This window comes from Podarcis pityusensis, assembly GCF_964106645.2.
Source record: "Podarcis pityusensis genome assembly, chromosome: 8".
Classification (NCBI taxonomy): domain Eukaryota; kingdom Metazoa; phylum Chordata; class Lepidosauria; order Squamata; family Lacertidae; genus Podarcis; species Podarcis pityusensis.
In genome coordinates this window covers 27,488,025-27,504,168 of record NC_138033.1, presented here as the reverse complement: position 1 = coordinate 27,504,168, position 16,144 = coordinate 27,488,025, and the positions used below count along the sequence as shown (strand labels likewise).

General features: G+C 50.2%; 1 long non-coding RNA gene across 1 annotated transcript in view; it reads left to right on the top strand.

Moving 5' to 3' along the window:
* Positions 1-1,941: 1,941 nt before the first annotated feature.
* LOC308483013 overlaps positions 1,942-16,144 on the top strand; it is a 29,724-nt gene continuing 15,521 nt past the window's right edge. Inside the window, exon 1 of the long non-coding RNA XR_013989545.1 lies at positions 1,942-2,157. This is a non-coding gene — a long non-coding RNA (uncharacterized lncRNA). The remainder of the gene's footprint in view (positions 2,158-16,144) is intronic.

Below are 16,144 nucleotides of genomic sequence, written 5' to 3'. Positions count from 1 at the left end.
CCACAGCCTTGACAGCACACTTCAAGGAAGCTCTACAGAGACTCATCAGCTGTTTTGACCAAGCCTGCAGGGAGTTCAGCCTCAGTGTCAAACCAATATATTTGGTCTGGACTTTGCCAAAGCATCAGCTTTGGTGACCACATGCTTGAGGTGGTAGACAATTTTGTCTGTCTAGGTTCCACCATAACCGGCAGCAGGGCCGGATTTAGGTTTGACAAGGCCCTAAGCTACTGAAGGTAATGGGGCCCTTTATATGGCCATCTGTCCTTTGTCAACAACAAATTGTCGCTGTTTTTTTGTGTTGAATATACGCTATATGGTAATTTATGGACCTAATAGGTAATCTAAAGCCATTTGCACATAACAAAATATGTATTTTATCAAAGTAATTGTTGACCTGAAATACAATTAAGAAGAAGTACCGGTATATTAACAGTGAAATACAACCCGATATATAGAAATGAGCAAACCAGTGATATTTTAGGGAGCAGGCTAGCAGGCGGGGCCCATAACTTACATCACAGGAGCCTACACAACACAAAACACTGTTGCTGTATGTAGGTTTTATTTTATTTGTTTTTTATCTTGTATTTTGGAAATGTACATCCAGGTTTTCTTTAATTGGGGGGGGGGGGCAAGAGAGTGGGGCCCTAAGCTATAGCTTGTTTAGCTTATACGTAAATCCGGCACTGACCGGCAGCCTCTACATCAATGCAGAGCAGGACAAGTGTATTGGCAAGGCAGCTACAGCAATGGCTCGCCTCTCCAAAAGGGTATGTGTTATGTATTGAGGGTCTCACCCTGGCCACCAGGAGTATCGTGTATATAGTTTTCACTCAGGTCCACATCAGTTACTTTAGGCGGGAAACCCTGGGCTGTTGTTGCTACAATGTTGACAGCCGGCTGCCTATAAAAGCAGGCTGGCTGAGCTGTTTGCTCTTTAGTTCTGTTCCAGCTTACAAATAAAGAGCTACTTTGGAGAAATCGCTGCGTTGTCTGCTATGTCTACCCACTATTTAACAGTATGGGAGAATGGGATGCTAACGTCCAATACCAAGATGAATGTCTACCAGGCTTGTGTGTGGAGCATGCTGCTTTATGGGAGTGAGTCATGGGCAACTTACAAACTTCAGGAGCAACGCCTCAACGCCTTCCACATGTACTGTGTCAGGAAATTTTGGGTATCAAATGGCAGGACAGAGTTTCAAACAAAGATGTGCTCTCCCAGGCCCAAGTTCCCAGCATGTTCAGATTGTTTCAATTGCAGCCAAATTAAAAGAGGACGGTTTGTCTGCAGCAGGGATAGGGGAGAAATCCAATTCACCTCACATTTAAAGGCAAAGCTACCTAATTCACACTTTCCAAAACAATACACAAACTGAAACACAGCAATCCTTCAAAATTCACATTTCTTCAAATTTTGCAATGCAGCCAAGTAATATTTACAAAAATGAATGTGCTACATTAAAGTTTGCAAAACCAAAAAAAAAAAAAAAGGATATACTGGTGAAAATAACATGTTGTTGTTGTTTAGTCGTTTAGTCGTGTCCGACTCTTCGTGACCCCATGGACCAGAGCACGCCAGGCATACAAATGCATTATATAGCGTGAAACTGTTTTGCAAAAATGTGTGTACAGTATTAGGGAAAATCACATACAGACATGTACATTAGGAGAAATTTGCACTACAATGCTGACAAGTTTTCATGGTTCCTTTTTTTTTAAGTAGGGGGGAACTGCAAATTGATGTTGGAATGTGGAGAACTGAAGAATGGAAAAATGAGAAACGGAGAGACATCAAAGCAGAGATTTGTCCTGGTCTGCGGTATAATGGATTGAATCACAGGAACCTAGGAAGCTGCCTTGTACTGAGTCAGGTTATTGGTCCATCTAGCTCACTACAATCTACACTGACTGGCAACAGCTCAGTATTTCAGATTGGGGTCCTCTCTGAGCCCGGCCTGGAGGCGTCATAGGTTGAACCTGAGACCTTCTGCGTGCAGAGGAGGTGCTGTGCCACGGGTGGCATTCCAGCGGCATCCCCACTTCTTTTCCTGAGCAAACAGATTTCAGAACTAGGACGTTCAAATGTACTGGGGTTATCTCCAAGGCCACACCTTGATACGAAACGTCATCTTTTGCACAGTGGCTGAAATGGTGAGCTAAAACTGGAGTTGAGCAACCTTCCACCTCTAATCTTGAATGGGAAGATAACTTGTGAGTCACAACCAAATTGCTCGTATCTTGATTGGCAGAAGGCTGTTTTGGCAATCAGAGTCATGTGGAGTGGGAGGGGGGATTGATATCAGAGCTTATTTGCATGCATGCAATAACTGTGAGCCAGATGCTTACTCACTCAGATCTTCATTTGGGTTGCAGAATTGAGTAAGGAGGACATAACACACTGGGGACAAACAAGGAGCATACGAGCTTTGTTGTTGTTGTTTAGTCATTTAGTCATGTCCGACTCTTCGTGACCCCATGGACCAGAGCACGCCAGGCACTCCTGTCTTCCACTGCCTCCCGCAGTTTGGTCAAACGCATGTTGGTAGCTTCGAGAACACTATCCAATCATCTCGTCCTCTGTTGTCCCCTTCTCCTTGTGCCCTCCATCTTTCCCAACATCAGGGTCTTTTCCAGGGAGTCTTCTCTTCTCATGAGGTGGCCAAAGTATTGGAGCCTCAGCCTCTGGATCTGACCTTCCAGTGAGCACTCAGGGCTGATTTCCTTAAGAATGGCGAGGTTTGATCTTCTTGCAGTCCATGGGACTCTCAAGAGTCTCCTTCAGCACCATAATTCAAAAGCATCAATTCTTCAGCGATCAGCCTTCTTTATGGTCCAGCTCTCACTTCCATACATCACGACTGGGAAAACCATAGCTTTAGCTAACATATGAGCCTTACACATCATCATTTCCCTATATTCCAATTCCAGTTCCATTCTCTGACAGCCCCTCCAACTGCTGGGGGTTTTTCTTGCCAGTGTGATTCTGCAACATGCCATCGACACAATCACAGTGCATCCATGGTGGGTTTATTCTGGGCCATCTGCACATCATTTCCCTTTATCACTTGCTCTGCAGTGCTTCCCCAATGTTCCTGCGTTGTTGACCAGGGTGTGTGGGGAGGCTCTCTTGCAACACAGTGCAACAAAAGTGGGACCTGGAGCTGTTCCTGTATTTACTTCTCTCAACCTATAAAGCAAGAGTGGTGAATCTGTGGTCCTCCAGATGTTGTTGGATGGACTCCAGCTCCCATCAGCCCCAGTCAGCATGGCCATGGGTCAAGAATGATGGGAGTTGTAGTCTAGCAGCATCTGGAGGACACCCCTGCTTTATGGGTTGGGAGAAGTGGGTGCAGGGCCAGCCCCATGGGAACCCCCTCCATGCCCTCAGCTACTAATTGAGTCTACCTCCTCACTGCCACGATCGCCAGCTCCCCCTCCTCCTCCTCTGTCTCATCATTGCTGTCACCTGCTTGCTGGCCAGGAAGAGAACCAATGAGCAAGCAGGCAGCAGCATCTCCTGGTCCTCCTCCTCACCTGCACTGCCATCTGGACCAGGGTGTGGGACATGTTGTGAACAAGCAAGCAGATTGCAGTGGTGAAGAGGAGGAGCAGGAGCAGGAGCAGGAGCAGGGGGCTCTTGTCAATGAGATCCTTGCAGAGATGTCGGTCCCTGGCACATGCCTGACCAGGCTGACTTTTGACGCTTGCTTGGGTGCATGATCATAGTAATTATATGTTTTGTTGTTCTTTCTCTAAATCTCTGCCAGAGTTCCTACTGGGTGTTTTCGTCTGACCAAAATGGCTGGACAGCCACCAAATATTGAAGTTTTGCTGTTGCTGCTAAATTAAAGCCGTGAGATAAGGACGATTACAGTGGTACCTCAGGTTACATACGCTTCAGGTTACATACGCTTCCGGTTACAGACTCCGCTAACCCAGAAATAGTGCTTCAGGTTAAGAACATTGTTTCAGGATGAGAACAGAAATCGTGCTCCGGCAGCGCGGCGGCAGCAGGAGGACCTATTAGGTAAAGTGGTGCTTCAGGTTTAAAAACAGTTTCAGGTTAAGTAAGGATCTCCAGATCGAATTAAGTACTTAACCCGAGGTACCACTGTATCTGTATTGAGTGCTGCAAAGATTGTAAAATGTGAATAACAAACTAATAGACTCAAAAAGTGGGTGGGTGGTTTTCATGTGTGCTTCAGGTGTCCTGTTCTTGCGAATTTGTTTCAATAACCTCAGTAAATTTAATGAAGTAATGGGCAGATCAACCTGTACTCTGATATACCCTGTGGAAGGGAAGGGAGATACCTCACATCTACATTCACTGCCATATCCCATGAGGGCCCCCAGACTGAGTTCTCCCCACCCTCAGTGTATTCTGCAACAGCTCATTGATGCAATAAGTGGTGAATTTATACTGGACCACCCACATACCATTCCCCTTTATTAGTTCTCTGTGATGCTTTCCCAATGTTATTGCATTATTGCCCTCTGGAGGGGGACTCTTGCAATAAAACAAGCAGGACAAGAAGAAGAAAGAAAACCGGAATATTTGTGGTATAAAAAGTTACAGTATTTCAGCAGGAAGCAATGAGAGATGCACAGATTGGAAAGGAAGCAATATCTCTCTCCCCTCCCACCCCCAGCACTTTTGCAGATGCAAACAGTATTGAAAACGGGACTGTGTATGACATAGCTGTCAGCTTTCCCCTTTTTTTAAGGGAAATTCCCTTATTCCAAATAGTATTCCTCGCAAGAAAAGGGAAAAGTTGACAGCTATGGTGTATGACCACCCTGACACCATCACGGGCACAAATCATCATAAATGCAAAATAAAAAGGACATCTGGAGAGCTCCTATATATACACATGCTACTCTAATAAAGCCCTAGATAGCGTAAAAGGGGCAGGAATTCCTGCAGCACCCTTAACAATGCCACCAAAGTCCACCAGTCATAGCCAGTGTGGATCAGCTGACATGATGGTGTTGGGGAGACTTGTAAGACGTGGGAATGATGCAAAGATGCCCCGTGTCAGGTCAACTTGGGAAGAGCCAAACCATTCCACTCCTGCGGACAGGGAGATGCCCTTGTTACATCCTCCCACTCCCGCCCCCCCACCCCACCCCTCTGCTGCACACACAACACATAACCTGCTCAGATGTAATTAGGCAACAGCACAGTCCCATGTGTGAGTCACTTTGGCACAAGCAGGAATATGCCGGCAACTAAGAGCCTTGGGCATCTTTGTGCAGAGAAGTCCAGTTCCCTTTATACCGCCGACTGTGTTTATGATCACGATAGTAACCAGCTTTAAGAGCCAGTCATATAGGCTGCATCATAGCCAGGACTCGTAGATCTCTCACAACACTTGCAAGGAACAAACGTTTTCTTATGTTTCATGGAAACAGCTTACAGTTTCTTTTAATTAAGTGATATATAAATATTGTTAAATAAGTAGATAAAATTAAAAGGTGGGAAACAGCTCCTATTAGGGAAGAAGGGGTTATCAGTTTTAAACAGGTTAAAAACATGATGTTAGCAGTTCAAACCCATTCCAACGCTGCCTGTGTCAGACTGCCTCTTACACCAAGTGGCCACTTCTGTCCTAGCTACTCATGGTTGCTGTCTCTTTCTCTCTCTTTTTGATAAAAAACATAATTTTATGCAAAATTATACAGGAGGGGGAAATTGCATATATTACATATAAAAGAGCCAGTCCCCATGTGTTACTATAGTTCTGCAGTGTAATTTTACAATACGTAAGTATTTTAAGAGTTAGATGTTGTATGTATCTGCTCATATGTGCATTACTTTAGGAAACTTGGCATCTATATGTGCATAATATGATACATATCATTTTTAGCAGAACCAGCAAAAACTCATTGGAGTAAGACAGGAATTAGGGAAAAGATCCATGCAGATATTTTCAGAAAATGCCATCCTCAGGCCCAGTTTAGCCAATCATGAACCAATAATGGACTTCTGCATGGGGGAAACTTCTCGTTTGGTTCATCCTCCCACAAGAGTCAATGGTGCCCCATTTTCAGTGGCCCTTTTCAACACCCTTTCCTTGTGGGAAAATAATTCATTGGAAAATATAATTCCTCTGCGATCCTTTCTCCCTCCTTCTCTGGCTCTTTTTTTTCTTTCTCCCCACAGCAACTTAGTGTAGCTCTTAATTCCAGCAATGACAATTTAATCCTTTTTATCTGATGTAATCCACTCCCATCCCATCTCTAGGGCCTCCTTTCAACATTAAGGTAGGAGAACAACAACAATAAAATCTCAACCAGCCACCCAGAATCCCACCCCTAGTAAAAGCAGAGAGAGAGAGAGAGAGAGAGAGAGAATGAACTAGACCAACGAGAAGAGTGACTGTCACAGGAAGAGCCCTGGGAGGAGAAATTAGTAAGCAATGCTGCTAAAATATAAAACAAATCTACTGATCCCCTAAGGTGTGCCCTGACCAGAATTATGCTGGCATTAATTAATTAATTCAGGCATGAGAGCAGCGCAGAGTGAGGACTTGAGAACTGTTGGGGCTTGGAAACTGCTGTAGCTGCAGAAGAACCTCTGACTAATTATCTTAAACTACAAAAGTCTGCAGCAGCATAAGATATCACACTGTGATATTGCCCTGTGAGCCCAAGGCACGAGGAGATACTCTTTTCCAACTATATGCCACTGAAGAAGACTTTGCAAACTGAAATGCATCTGACATGTTTTCTGAAAGACATCTCTTGTAAAAACAGCCTTCATTTTCAGGATTTCAAGGTTTGGGGCAAACGTATCTTTGCAATTCAAAGTGTTGGTGCTGACCTTTAAAGCCCTAAACGGCCTCGGCCCAGTATACCTGAAGGAGCATCTCCACCCCCATCATTCTGCCCGGACACTGAGGTCCAGCGCCGAGGGCCTTCTGGCAGTTCCCTCACTGCGAGAAACAAAGTTACAGGGAACCAGGCAGAGGGCCTTCTCAGTAGTGGCGCTCGCCCTGTGGAACACCCTCCCACAAGATGTCAAAGAAATAAACAACTATCAGACTTTTAGAAGACATCTGAAGGCAGCCCTATTTAGGGAAGCTTTTTAATATTTGATTAATGATTGTATTTTAATATTTTTTTGGAAGCCGCCCAGAGTGGCTGGGGAAACCCAGCCAGATGGACGGGGCATAAATAATAAATTATTATTATTATTATTTTATCGCTGTGGCACAGTCACCATTATATGCATATATATGTGTGTGAGTATGTTTTAGAAATACATTTATGGACTTTATTAACCATTTCACAAGAATTAATCTCCTCCTCATCCCACTATTAATCTTTGCCTAATTTCATTATAGGTGCTTCCCAATCCCTGGCCTGCAGTTTTGCATCTTACTTTCCCCCTCTTACACTGCTCCACTTCTTCCTAGTTCCAGATTCCGTCTTCTGGTGCCTATCCCTGTATCCCCAGCACCACTTTGCCTCTTGGAAATTTAGGAAGCTGCCTTTTGAGGGGGGCCGCTTCGGTTGCCCCACCCCCACCCCGCCACCAGAGTTTTGGTGAGCACAGACCCTCCAAGTGTTCTTATTTTCCAGGGACGTCCGTTATTTAGAGAAGCCGTCCCTATTTTCATTGGAGAAATGTTGGAGGGTATGGAGTTATCCAACCCCCGAGTCATCTGAAGGCAATCCTGTACAGTGGTACCTCGGGTTAAGTACTTAATTCGTTCCGGAGGTCCGTACTTTACCTGAAAATGTTCTTAACCTAGAATCATAGAATCATAGAGCTGGAAGAGACCACAAGGGCCATCGAGTCCAACACCCTGCCAAGCAGGAAACACCATCAGAGCACTCCTGACATATGGTTGTCAAGCCTCTGCTTAAAGACCTCCAAAGAAGGAGACTCCACCACACTCCTTGGCAGCAAATTCCACTGTCGAACAGCTCTTACTGTCAGGAAGTTCTTCCTAATGTTTAGGTGGAATCTTCTTTCTTGTAGTTTGGATCCATTGCTCCGTGTCCGCTTCTCTGGAGCAGCAGAAAACAACCTTTCTCCCTCCTCTATGTGACATCCTTTTATATATTTGAACATGGCTATCATATCACCCCTTAACCTCCTCTTCTCCAGGCTAAACATGCCCAGCTCCCTTAGCCGCTCCTCATAAGGCATCGTTTCCAGGCCTTTGACCATTTTGGTTGCCCTCCTCTGGACACGTTCCAGTTTGTCAGTGTCCTTCTTGAACTGTGGTGCCCAGAACTGGACACAGTACTCCAGGTGAGGTCTGACCAGGGCAGAATACAGTGGCACTATTACTTCCCTTGAAGCACCACTTTAGCTAATGGGGCCTCCTGCTGCCGCTGAGCCTCCACTGCACAATTTCTGTTCTCATCCTGAAGCAAAGTTCTTAACCTGAAGCACTATTTCTGGGTTAGCAGAGTCATATGTAACCTGAAGCGTATGTAACCTGAAGCGTATGTGTCAGGGGTTCAGGAGCAGAGGCAAGGGCAAGGGAGGAAACAGAGAGCGAGGGGGAGGAGGCAGAAGAAAAGATGAGTGATGACGACGACCCGAGATCTCCGAGTCTTTCCAGTGAATCAGAAGATTCACAGAAAGGAGCACCAGTGGCCAGGGCAAGGGGGGAGCCTAGGGGGACACCCCAGGAAGATAGAGCCAGAGGGGACTCAGAGGGGAGCAGTTGGAAATCGGGACCAGCGTCACCGCCAGAGAGCAGGGAAGAGGAAGGGCGCCAGGGATCAAGCGCTGGCAGCTCACAACAGGGGGGAGGGCACGAGTCAGGAGTGGCCACACCTCCATCGGGGAGCGAAGAAACGGTCAGACGGAAGGTGGAAGGTTGGGCGCGCGCGACAAGTTCAAATGCACAGGAAGGTGGCGCAGTAGGCAGCCCGGAAAGGGAGCCAGGTCCTAAAGCCCGCCGAAAGGAGGGAGAAGAGTCAGGGGGGTCAGCGTCAGCGTCAGAGGAATCCCGGAAGGAAGAGACCCTGGGGGGCAGAGGGACCCAGAGAAGAACAGTCAGGCGGAAAAGGTGGAGCAAGGCTAGGATATTAAGTTGGTGTACAAGGGGCGGAGACTCAGATGGAGCTTCGCCGATCTAACCATTAGACGTAGGGTTGCACGCAGCAGCTTGAGAATGGAAACTGTAACTCAATAAAGACTTTTATTTAATGATCGCTGGCTAGCGTGATCCTCTGTGAGCTAGGATCTGGAAGCAACTCTGACAGTAAGCTCCATCTCTTAAATTGTGGGCATCTACAGCCTCGCGGAGAGGAGAGAAAGCGGGTGCCTACTAGCGAGCTCACGAACGGCAGACAACATGACGGCCGAACAGCAGATAGTGGAGCTCAGAGAAGCAGTGTCGCGCCTGAATGCCGAGGCTCTTGCATCCAGGAAGAGAGAGGAGGACGCAGCTGCCGCCTACAGGGATCTCCAGGTCAGGTTGGAAGTGCTTACGAAGCAAGGGCAACTGACACCCAAACCGGAGGGGATTGGGTTGGGGAGACGAACAGGCGGTTTGGTCTCTCACTTCGATGGGAATTTGCAACAGTACCCCAACTTTAGAGCAGATGTAATGTGTGCACTGCAACTGCTGAACAAAGACTTTAGAGATGAGCAAGAGAAGGTGGGATTCATCATGTCCCATTTGCATGGAGATGCTAAAGCATGGCTGCGCAATTTGTGGAGAGATAAGGATCCGGCGCTCCAAAATGCGGATGCCTTTATTAAAGCGATGGATGGGTGCTTTTTGTCAAGCATTGACGTGGATCTTGCTCGGCAGCAGATACATGGACTGAAGCAAGGGAGGGCCAGCGTAAGGCAGTACCATGCCCGCTTTTTCGCTTTGGTCAGTGCTCTGGAATGGGACAGAGATTCGGCTCCTGTAAGAGACCTGTTTTGGGAGGGATTGCACGGCTCGGTTAAAGATGAAATTGCGAGGGGGGAGAGACCCCGGACCACGCAGGAGATCGTTCAGAGGGCGCTGGCGGTGGGGGTGCGGCTGGAAGGACGTCCGTGGAGCAGTGGCGAAGGGCGTGGAGGGCGCGAACCAGCCAGGGGCTCCTCCTTCCTTCCCAGAGAAGCAGCGCGTGCGCAATCCACGCCTCCGCCAGGAGGAGGAGCGGAACCTATGGAGGTTGGAGGTGCAAGGGCTCAGTCAGCAGCCAGAGCCCTAGCACCGGCAGCAGTGAAAGCGAAGCCTCCTAGAGGGAACAGGAAGTGTTACATCTGCGATGATCCACAGCATATGGCGAAAGAGTGTCCCCAGAGGCTCCACAAGCACACTGCAGCCTCAGCAATGGTAACTGCAGCAACGCAGCAAGGACAACCACAGCAGGGAAACGACGGAGTCTGGTTGGAGGAAGAGGCACTGGGGCCCAGCCAGACGTGTCAGTGAAGCAGTCCCCAGAGATTTTACAGCCCATGGACCCCCTCCCGCCCAAACCGGTAGTGAGGCTCACCGCGTCGCTCCAGCTGCCCAATGGAATCACCATGGACGTGCCAATCACCATTGACTCCGGAAGCAATGCGGACTTTATAGGGCAGGACTTTGTCGACCGGCACGCTATACAGTTGCTGCCTGCCACGCTGCCCCTGCAGGTTGTCACGGTGGATGGCAGGGAGCTGCTAGGGGGGCAAGTGGTGAAGCAGACGCCACCAATGGTGATGCGACTTGGGAATCACAGGGAAATCATCAGCTTCAATGTCACTCAACTATCGGACACGCCCATTGTATTGGGCATGAGTTGGCTGGACAAGCACAGCCCGACGCTGGCTTGGTACCAGAGGCAGCTGACCTTCGGCTCTTCCTTTTGCGCTGAACACTGCATCGTGCCCAGGCAGGAAGGAGGGGAAGAGGAGTCACAGCTGCAGCTAGGCACGCTGCAAGCGGTTCCCCACAAGTACGCGGAATTTTTGGAGGTTTTCTGCGAGAAGGAGGCAGACAGGCTACCCCCCCACAGACCATATGACTGCAAAATTGACCTGCTGCCGGGGGCGGCGCTGCCCAAAGGGAAGCTGTATTCCATGTCTGAGGACGAACTGCAGGAACTCAAAGAGTTCATAGATCATAATTTGGAGCGCGGTTTCATCCGAGAGTCCAAGGCAGCGGGGGGCAGTCCGGTATTCTTTGTTAAGAAGCGGGACACGCCCCAAAAAAGACTTGTAGTGGACTTTCGCATCTTGAACAGTGTGACCAAGCCATCGGACTTCCCCATGCCCCGAATCGACGACCTCCTCGCAAAGGTACGGAAGGGCAGAGTGTTCACCAAGTTGGACCTGCGAGGGGCATACAACCTCATTCGCATGCGGGAAGGAGATGAGTGGAAGACAGCCATGTTCACGCCCCTGGGCACCTACGAATATAGAGTTATGCCTTTTGGATTGCAAAATGGCTCCCACGTTTTTCAAGCTTTCATGCATCACGTGTTGGCGGGGCTCCTCTACAAGACGTGCGTCTGTTTCTTGGATGACATCCTGATCTTTTCGGAATCGCAGCAGGAGCATGACAGACACGTCAAGGAAGTGCTGAGCAGGCTACAGCAACATAGGCTTTACGCCAAGCTGGAGAAGTGCCAATTCGACGTGACGGAGGTGGATTTCCTGGGCTACAAGTTGTCTGATAAAGGGCTCGCCATGGACAGCGCCAAGGTCCGAGCAGTGTTGGATTGGAAAAGCCCACGCAACCGGAAGGAGGTCCAACGGTTTGTCGGCTTCGCGAACTTCTATCGCAAGTTTATCAAAGGCTTTGCGATGCAGACAGCGGCCATCACGGACACGCTCAGCTCCAAGAAAAAGAAGTTCATCTGGACAGAGCAGGCGGAGCAGTCCTTTCAGGCACTCAAGCGTCTCTTCGCGTCGGAAGAGCAGCTGCTTCATGTCAACCCCAGCAGGCCGATGAGGGTGGAGACAGACGCTTCGGACAGAGCCGTGGGAGCAGTCCTGCTGCAGAAAGACCCGCAGGGGGTTTGGAGGCCGGGAGCGTTTTACTCAAGGAAGCTCAGCAAGTCCGAACAGAACTACACCATCTGGGACAGGGAGTTGCTGGCCATTCATGCAGCGTTCAAAGCGTGGAGGCACTTCCTGATCGGCGCCAAGCACACGGTGCAGGTCTGCACGGACCACAAGAATCTAGAGCACTGGCGCACGGCACAGTTCCTGAACCAGAGGCAGATACGTTGGGCTGAGTTCTTTGCGAATTTCGACTTCCGAATAGAATATGTCCCGGGGGACACCAACATCATGGCGGATGCTCTCTCCCGTAAGCCACAGTATCTGGAGGAGGCAACGCCAGCGGCCGCCATGCACATCTTCGCACCGACAGTGTGGGCATGCGCGGCGGCAACAGTTGACCTGGATGCGGTGCGACGAGCGTTGCAGGATGACTCCTTCGCGCAAGCAAAGATGGCAGAGGTGCACAGGGGCACGGCAGCGACCGACGAGTTCCAGCTGCGAGATGGTTTGCTCATCCGTAAAGGGGCCATCTACGTGCCGGGAGACGAACTTCGCGCCAAGGTACTGCAGCAGCTGCACGACGCGCCCACTGCCGGGCACTTTGGCAAGGAGAAGACGGTGGAATTAGTAGCCAGAGACTTCTGGTGGCCCGGAATGAGAGGGGAAGTCGCGGACTACGTGGCGAGGTGTGACACCTGCCAGAGGGCCAAACCAGTGCACAGACCGCCGGCCGGACTGCTGGAACCGCTGCAAACTCCGTTCGAACCATGGGAGAGAGTGGCCCTGGACTTTGTCACGGATCTGCCCAGCTCGAGGGGCAAGACGGCTGTGCTGGTGGTGGTGGACTTGTTCTCCAAGATGGCACATTTCATTCCGTGTGCGAAGGTGGCCACGGCGGAACAAACCGCCAAACTGTTCATAGACCACGTGTTCAAGGTTCACGGTCTGCCGCGGTCTATTCTGTCCGACCGAGGGCGACAGTTCATCTCGAACTTCTGGCAGAGGCTGATGGGCTTCCTGAACGTCAAGATCAACCTGGCGTCGGCTAGACACCCGCAGACCAACGGGCAAGCGGAGCGGGTCAATGCCATCATGCAGCAGTACCTGAGATGTTATGCGAATCAACAGCCTGCGACGTGGGTGGATTACCTGCCTCTCGCCGAGTTCGCCTACAACAACACGAAGCACGTGTCCACGGGGGTCACGCCGTTCTTCGCCAACAACGGGAGGCACCCCAGAACCTTCCCGGGACTGGAAAGAATGGGGGAGGGGGAGCCGCAGACAGCAGATGCGTTCGCGTCGGAGTTGCAGGAGGTCCACGATCAGCTGCGGCGGCACCTGGAGCTGGCTAAACACGCATACAAGGTACAAGCGGACAAACACAGAAGGGTTGGCGAAGAGATCCATGTGGGAGACTGGGTCTGGTTAGCAGCCCACGCAGTGCCGGCCAGGTCGTTGGCGAAGAAGAAACTAGGGCATAAACAACTGGGGCCCTACCAAGTCGAAGAACAGGTCAACCCGGTGGCTTTCAGGCTGGCTCTTCCGGAGGGTTCCAGAATGCATCCGGTGTTCCACAGATCGGTGCTCACTCCCTACAAGGCACCTCACAGGTTTCAGGAACCAGGAACGGCACCGGGTCCGCTCCGAGAGAGAACCGGGCAAGGGGGAGTGGCACAGGAGGAGCGCATCAACGAAGTCACGGAGATTTTGGACTCCAGATGGGGGGAAGAGGGGGTAGAATACCTTCTCGCCAAGGAGGGCACCCCGGCCAGTGCCAACAGCTGGGTGCCGGGCTACGCTTTAGACGAACCTCTGCTCAAAGAAGAGTTTCATGCCCTCTTCCCACACAGGCCAATGCCAGCAGACTTTTTCGACGACTGGCTTTTCACGCCCACGCTTTCAGCCAGCACGTTCCGGGGGTTCGACTCGGACGAGGAACCGACACGAGACGCCCGTTCCCCGGAGGGGTCACCCTCGGGATCTGCTTCAGAACCCTCGTATTGGTGGGATGATCGACCAGAGGAGCAGTTCCGCAGAAGGTGGCTGGAGGGTCCAGGACGAGCAACGTCTCCAGAAGGCAACGAGGGAGAGACGGACATGGACGTTTTCGGGGACGACCCGGGTTTCGAGCACGGCGGCACAGAGATGGAAGCGGAGGTGACCGTCGTCAACGAGAGCAGGGAGGAAGAACCGGAAGACTTCGGATGGCGGCCCGCCACGGGAAGCGAACTGTATCCGACATTCGTCCCCCTGACACAGCAGCACCCAGATCCCGCACCGGAAGGAGGGGAGGGGGGAAGAGGGGGCTTCGAGGGGGGGATGGATGTCAGGGGTTCAGGAGCAGAGGCAAGGGCAAGGGAGGAAACAGAGAGCGAGGGGGAGGAGGCAGAAGAAAAGATGAGTGATGACGACGACCCGAGATCTCCGAGTCTTTCCAGTGAATCAGAAGATTCACAGAAAGGAGCACCAGTGGCCAGGGCAAGGGGGGAGCCTAGGGGGACACCCCAGGAAGATAGAGCCAGAGGGGACTCAGAGGGGAGCAGTTGGAAATCGGGACCAGCGTCACCGCCAGAGAGCAGGGAAGAGGAAGGGCGCCAGGGATCAAGCGCTGGCAGCTCACAACAGGGGGGAGGGCACGAGTCAGGAGTGGCCACACCTCCATCGGGGAGCGAAGAAACGGTCAGACGGAAGGTGGAAGGTTGGGCGCGCGCGACAAGTTCAAATGCACAGGAAGGTGGCGCAGTAGGCAGCCCGGAAAGGGAGCCAGGTCCTAAAGCCCGCCGAAAGGAGGGAGAAGAGTCAGGGGGGTCAGCGTCAGCGTCAGAGGAATCCCGGAAGGAAGAGACCCTGGGGGGCAGAGGGACCCAGAGAAGAACAGTCAGGCGGAAAAGGTGGAGCAAGGCTAGGATATTAAGTTGGTGTACAAGGGGCGGAGACTCAGATGGAGCTTCGCCGATCTAACCATTAGACGTAGGGTTGCACGCAGCAGCTTGAGAATGGAAACTGTAACTCAATAAAGACTTTTATTTAATGATCGCTGGCTAGCGTGATCCTCTGTGAGCTAGGATCTGGAAGCAACTCTGACAGTATGTAACCCGAGGTACCACTGTATAGGGAAGTGGTTTTTTTAAATGTTTAATATTTTATTATTATATATGTTGGAAGCTGCCCAGAGTGGCTGGAGCAACCCAGTAAAATGTGTGGGGTATAAATAGTAATGGGACGTTCCTATTTCCATCAGAGAAATGTTGGAGGGTATGTGAGCAGCTTCTGGCCCTGCCCATTTTCCCTTCTTCCTGCTCCCGTCATGCTCCAGAGCTGCCGCAAAGCGCTCCACTCCCACACGGTGCAATTTCCCACTGTACGTCTACAGGCACACAGTCTAATTTAGGTTGATTGTTTTATTTCTTTAATCAATCCACGCCGCCTCAAGCGCATGGGGAATTGGAATGCAAATGTTTTTTTGAATAAATGGATTACAATTATAATGTGTTTGCTCCGTAATTGGCCTCTTTTCTTTTCAAAAATAAATTTGCAACAGCCTCTAAGAGCACCCGGGAAGGTATGGGTGTTGTCCTTGACGATGCCCCACAGCCAATATCCTGCAGTCACCTCCAAGACAAGGTAATAATCCCAGTGCAATGTAATATATACAGTCATGCCAAACTGCAGCAGCAGCAGCAGCAACAGCAACAGCATTAACATTTTATGCAATGAAACTCCTGCTTCCTCCTCTATGCAGATTACTTTTGCAAAAAAAGAAGAAAAAGGTGGCTGCAAAGACAAACAAACAACTTGTTCTCATTTTAATTACTAGATTGGTTTTAATTAAGTTGTTTGTTAATATCTGTACTTTCCTTGGGCTCCATCGAGTGGCCTGATTGGGCAGTGACCGGATAGCCTCAGGTCTGCCTTGGTCCTCTTTACTGATTATTACTACCTAATAACAGGTTGGGACCAGAGTGTTTGTCTCACTCTCCTTTGACCTCATTTACAGGCCTTCCATTGAACGCTAAAGAACGGCTGCTCACTTGGTTGCCGCTGGTGGGACTGGCAGGGCACTGGGCTTGGTCTTGCAGGCAGCAGAGCAGCGCATAGATAAAATACAGACTTGGCTTCCAAAAGAGGTGGTTGGCGGCCAAAAACTTGGATGACTTCGAAAGAGGATTTGGCAGGTTCATGAAG